The sequence below is a fragment of the Peromyscus eremicus genome, chromosome 8b (assembly GCF_949786415.1).
Source record: "Peromyscus eremicus chromosome 8b, PerEre_H2_v1, whole genome shotgun sequence".
Lineage (NCBI taxonomy): Eukaryota > Metazoa > Chordata > Mammalia > Rodentia > Cricetidae > Peromyscus > Peromyscus eremicus.
Window position 1 is genome coordinate 48,259,738 of NC_081424.1, and position 6,462 is coordinate 48,266,199.

The window sequence follows — 6,462 nt, forward strand, 5'->3', positions numbered from 1 at the left end:
AGAGCTCAAGTGCTTGCTGGCCAGCTAGTCTAGCCTAAGGGTGAGCGCCAGGTTCAGGGAGAGACGCTGTCTCAAAAAAAGAAGGTGGAGAAGGATGGAGGAAGATACCTGATGTCAGCTGCTGGCCTCCAAATGCATAAACACTCATGCATCTGTGCATGTGTGCACACACAAAGAAAAGAAGAAATTTTAACCAGGTGTAGTGGCATCCACCTGTAATCACACACTCAGGGGGCTGAGGCAGGAAACTGGTAAGTTTGAGGTGAGCCAAGGCTGCATATGAGACTGTGCCTCAAAACAAATGTTTTTTTGGTGGTTTGAATGGATATGGCACCCATAGACTCATGTGTTTGAATGCTTGGCCCAGAGGGAGTGGCACTATTAGGAGGTGTGGCCTTGTTGGAGGAAGTGTGTCACTGTGGGGGCGGGCTTTGAGAGCTCATATGCTCAAGCTACACCCAGTGTGGCTAAAGTCTCCTTCTGTTGCCTGCAGATCAAGATGTGGAACCCTCAGCTCCTTCTCCAGCACCATGTCTGCCTGCATGCTGCCATGCTTCCTGCCCTGACAATAATGGATTAACCCTCTGAACTGTAAGCCAGCCCCAATTAAATGTTTTCCTTTATTAAGAGTTGCTGTGGTCATGCTCTCTCTTCACAGCAATAGAAACTCTAACTAAGACAGTTTTTTGTTTTTGTTTTTTGTTTTATTTTAAACAGGATCTCACTCTAGCCCTGGCTGGCCCAGAATTTAGTATGTAGACCAGGCTAACCTTGCACTCACAGAGAATCACTTACCTCTGCTCCCAGAGTGCTGAGACTCAGGGGTTTACTACTACTCCTAGCCTCAAAAACTTTAAGCACATTAATCATCAACACCTCCAAACTTTCTGACTTGTCTGAAGCAAATTTGTCTCTCTATGCTTATCAGTGTTGTTTCTGGGGTTTAAGTAACCTTGGTTCTGTTTACAGGGTTCTACTCAAGCTAATGATGCCACCCTGAGTAAGTCACCTCACTGTCCTGGCCCGTGGTTGCCTCTGTAAAAGGAGAAACGTCTGTCATGGTTCTGGGAGCTCTGAGAGTCTAGGTTCAGTAGCAACTGCCATTTGCTGGTGTCTAAGTCATGCGAGGGTTTCTGTTAAGTGTATTATCATCAGCAGGATGTCACTCACAAAGGGCTCATGACGGAGATATGAATAGCTTCCTCTGAGACACAGGAAGCCAGGCTCTGAGAAAGTCAGTGACTTTCCCATGAGCAGTAAGCAATCAGAAGGGTGAAGGGGGCTCTGGGAGAACCCCCAACCCCATAATCTCAGCTGTCACTTGATTGTGCAGTAGAACAACAGAACCAAACCACTCGGGGACTTTCAGGTCGGAAAAGCAACCAGCCTGTTGCAGAAAACTCCAAAACGAGCAGCCAATCTCTGCCATGCTTCATTTCCTACTGGGCAACAGATAATTAATTCCCTCCAGGGGTGAAGGGTGACAGGCAGGGCGAGCCAGCCTGTCCTCGGCTCTTTCTGAGTCAGATCTGCAGCACAGACTTCATTATTTTGCTCGCAGAAAATTGAAACACTCCTCCCAAGATTAGGCACTGCGTTATTTCAATATAATGAAGGTATGTATAAGGAAATGGGCTTAATGTCTAGATCATGCTTACCCCTGTTCCTACCATGCATACAGTTAAGACACAACTCACCCTTAGCATCCAGCCCTGAGGCAGACATCTGCTAGTTCTCAGGCATGCCATGAAGATCCGTAGACCTTCATATATTCTCTAGTTTCAATCTTTTTTTTCTTTCTCCCCAAACTTGATTCAAAACTAGAGCTGTTAGCAAGAGGCACAGGGGACATGTCCATGCTTTACCCTCTCATTCCCAGCAAAGAACTGAGGTAAGACCTCAAAAGAACCATTGAACCCTGGCTGCGCTAAGATATAACAAAACCATGGGGCATCCACCCCTATTGACTAAAATCATTGCAACTCACCTAGGAATTAGATTAAAAATAATAATAATAATAAAATAAAGCATCCATGTTGAGATATTACATGCCCATGAAGAATGAGTCAGACCTGCAGTGGATCATATCATTGTCCAAACCAACGTGCTAAGTCTTGGAAAATGCCGTCAACTTGAAAAGTTATCATCTGGATGTGACAGAGACAGACCTGAAAATGGTATTAACATGCTTAACCAAACCAGGCATGGTAGGGAGGAAGTTGAAGCCAGGAGGATCACAAGTTTGAGGTCAGCCTTAGCTACAGAGTGAGTTCCAGGCCAGCCTGGGCTACATGAGACCCTGTCACAAACAGAGGAATACATTCTTAGAAAAGTAGCAGCCAGTGTTACAGCAGTGGAAAAAGAATACCTAAAGGACACGGTGGAGAAGCATCCTGAATACGAATGGCCTAAGCACCACCACCCCACCACCCCACCACCCCACCACCCCACCCCACCCCCACACAACCTTCACCTCAAAGGCCGAATTGGCCGAAACTCATCAGAACTCGGAGGAGAATCTGACCATTGCAATATGAATTCCACTGGCACACACACACACACACACACACACACACACACACACACACACACACACAAATTCTTTTTCTCTTTTCCTTTCTTTCTCTTTTTGAGGCCAGATCTCATACTCTCAGTGGGGACTTGAACTCATAGTGTAGCCCAGGCTACTTTAGATTCTCAGCAGTCCTCCATGAGAAGAACATCACGCACTGTAAGAAGAGCCCAGGACTTGGAGGCATCTCCAGGTGTGGGAAATGCAACCTTCCCTTGTAAGATTCTGCTCTACAGCTGACCCCTTAGGGAGGTGAGGGGTCCCTGGGACAACGGCTCCATGAAAGAGTCTTAGATGAATCTTAAGAGATCAAGACAGGTGATTAGAAAAGTAAACTAGGTATAGTGGCACACGCCTTTAATCCCAGCACTCAGGAGGCAGAGGCAAGTGAATCTCTGTGAGTTCAAGGCCAGCCTGGTCTAAAGAGTGAGTTCCAGGACAGCCAGGGCTACACAGAGAAACCCTGTCTCAAAAAAATCAAAAGAAGAAAGGAAGGAAGGAAAAGAGGGAGGGAGGGAGGGAGGGAGGGAAGGAGGGAGGGAGGAAGGGAGGAAGGGAGGAAGGAAGGAAAGAAAGAAAGAAAGAAAGAAAGAAAGAAAGAAAGAAAGAAAGAAAGAAAGAAAGAAAGAAAGAAAGAAAAGAAAAAGAAAAAGTGTGCTGTAGGGCAATTTCAGAGAGCCTAGAGTCAGATAGGGTCACTGGTCGCTCTAGAAACATTTTTCTGCAAAAATTACCATCGTGGCCCTAGAAAGGATGGATTAGAGGAAAATGAGCAAAGAGGCAGGGAGACCAGTAGAGAGAGAAAAGGTCCAGGTCAGAAGTGTCTGCAGTCTAGACAATGGCATTTGTCTGCATCCCTGAGGCACCAGCCTGGACCATCTGCCCATTCTTGTTTCTGGCTGATTAATAAAAGCAGCTAGGACCCGAAGAGTTGCAGCATCTAATATGAATAGGCAGAATAGACCATAGGAGTTTTCATTTGGTTTGGGTTTTTAATTTTTTGTTTGTTTATTTGTTTGGTTTTTGTAGTCCTGAGAAGTGAACCCAGGGCTTCATATATGCTAGGCAAGAGCCCTACTGCTGAGGTATATATCCCCAGGACTCTTTTTACTTTAGCGTTTTGAGACAGGGTCTCACTAAGTTGGCCAGGCCATCTTTAAACTCACTCTGTAGCCCAGACAATCCTCAAAGTTGCAATCCTCCTGTCTCAGCCTCCCAGGTAGCTGGGATTATAGATATATGCCACCATGACCAGCCTATAGTTTTTTTAATATCTATTTAATATATAGTTTTGCATTAATGAGAATAAACATTGTACTTACTTCATATGGGGCTATAAAGTTTTATAAAACATTGATTTTGCTCATAAACCCCATAATTTTCCTCCTACAGTTTATTGGACTTGTTTCTGATGTTTTGCTCAAACATATGACGCTGGTCCTTCTGTCCTTTGCTAACTTGACCCTTAGCAAAAGTCAAATGTCAAGGAGCAAATTGCATCCTTGGTTCTCTGAAAAACGTGACTGATGGTTGAGCTACACTTCAGAGGTCTGAGAAAACCATGGGAGATGGGGATCATCACAGACATCCCTAAGACTATGATAAGAATTCACATGGGAGTTTGTTTTTCTCTTGAAATGAGAAATGGCTCTGGGGTAGTGACCTGCATCCACAGGGTCATATGAATCAGCTTTAGATGGTTACCTGTGTTAAATTAGAGTGCCCATAGGCAACCCGGACCCCCCAAAAGGAGGGTTCTGTCTTACCTGAGGCCTTCACTCATCTCTTTGAATTTCAGTGTCTCGGAGCAAGAAAGGTAATAAGCACATACACCCAGGAGGCAATGCACCGAGGTGCTAGCTAGCCGCCTGGTCCAGCCAAGACAAAGGAGATTGTTCTTTCACCTGGCGCTTTTGAAGGTACCAGGTCAATGGTGACTTGCAGTTTAGCTCGCTCTTATGGCGCTTTACTTGAATTCTAAACTAGTTGAATAAACACACCTTGGCTTTACAGGTTTGCTAGTCTTTCTAAAAAAGTGACCCCCCACCACCACCCTCCTCCTCCTTTTTCTCCTTGAAACAAACTATTGAGTCGAGACTTTGTCAGGTTGATACATGAGTTTGGGGACTGTTTATACTGAAACCATGTACACACTCCAGAAGCCTGCCTTATTACTGATCTGAGATCACGGTGAAGAGCCTTGGACTCATACAGAAACACCCAAGGGACCTTGCAAGCCCTGCTCTACTGCTAAAACATGGCATGGAGGAATAGCTCAAAACTCACATTGTTGCTTTAAAAAAAAAGACTTGGGTTTTAGAGAGAACAACTGTAAGTCAACGTGGGAGAAAACATCTCATGAAACCTCTCCATGGTGAACAGGCTGGGCGATCTCTAAACACCTGCTTCCCTCTCTAGAGAAGGACAGAATTGATGGACCATCTTCAAGAAAAAAGTATGGAGGGAAAGACCAGAGATGTCATGCAGTTGGAAGAGCATCTGCCTTGCACACAGGAAGCCCTGGGTTAGAGTTCCAGCACATCATACTTACAAATCAGATCCCCTGGAGCTGAAGTCACAGGCAGTCGTAAACCACCCAAATGAGGTTGCTAGAAACTGAACTTGGGTCCTCTCTGCAAGGGCAATGCTTGCTCTTAACTGCTGAGCCATCTCTCCAGTCCCCAAAGAACACACTTCTAAACTTTGAAACAGACAAGTTGCACTCATGAAATCAATGTTGAGTGGCTGCCACTTTCTAGTGCAGAAAAAAACAAACAAACCTAGAAGTGGCCAGAGTTTGCTCTGCCAACCTGCCACGGACTCCAGCTATTGAGAGAGGGTCCCCAGGAGTTCCAGGGATGCAGCTATGATACCTGATGCAACTACTCGCGAAGGTATGTGTAGGCGCACAAGAACCCCACCAATCCTAAAGCATGCTGGTGCCTATTCATCCCAAGCAATCCTGACTCTATTCCTGATCTCATAGGGAAGCTAGTAAGGTGGCTCATGCCTGTAACCTCAGAATTCTGGAGGCCAAGGCAGAAGTGCAAGTTCAAGGCTAGCGAGGGCCTCATCTCAAACCAACACACACTTCATGTAGACTAGCACCTCACTAACTGTGCCTTCAACAAAAAGCAAATTATACACCATATGGAACAATCCTTACACGTTTTTCCTTTTGAGAAGGGCCGATGAGAACGTAATGGCTAGGGTTGCCTCCATCTGTGATTATGGCTCTGTCTAATCAGGACTTAGAAATCCTGATGGCCCTTACCTGATTCTTCTGTGAAAAGAAAAAAGAAATGTGTGTGTATAAAATTGTATATACATATATACACATATGCACATCATCTTTTTTGCATCTATGAATTTCATCAAGTCCCTTTGGACTACCAAACAGTAAAATTACAGACAACACTTTTCTGGGTTTTTTTTTTTTTCTGCTTATTGCCAACTCATATTCAGGTATATTGATATTCTGCCTGCCCAGCATCCAGTCCTCTTTTTCTAGAAACCATACCATAGTTATCCTTGGGGCAACCACATTTATACCCTGGAGGGACTCGGGTAGGGCAAACCCATCACTGGATCCAAACAGAAGCTTGATGGGCAGTAACTAGCGTTGTGGTAAGGATAGAAATGTCACCCAAACTGGGCTAGTCTAGACCAGTCTTAAAACTTTAGTGGTGGCAGGGCTTGGAGAATGAAGGACAGTGGGCATTTCATCTCAGTGGGTTTCACAACCACCAATTCAAACAACCATGGATCAAAAAGATTGAGAAATGATTGCGCCTGAACTGAACATGTGCAGACTTGGCTATCATTCCTTGAACAATACAATAGAACAACTATTTGCATAGCATTCACACGCTCTATGTTGTGATCTGAAA

The 6,462-nt window shown here is 44.9% G+C and overlaps 1 non-coding gene across 1 annotated transcript; it reads left to right on the forward strand.

Moving 5' to 3' along the window:
• The first annotated feature begins 5,715 nt into the window (after positions 1–5,715).
• On the forward strand, positions 5,716–5,851 carry LOC131918925 (U8 small nucleolar RNA). Its single transcript, XR_009381144.1, has one exon. It is a non-coding gene; the product is annotated as a U8 small nucleolar RNA (small nucleolar RNA).
• The last annotated feature ends 611 nt before the right edge of the window (positions 5,852–6,462 follow it).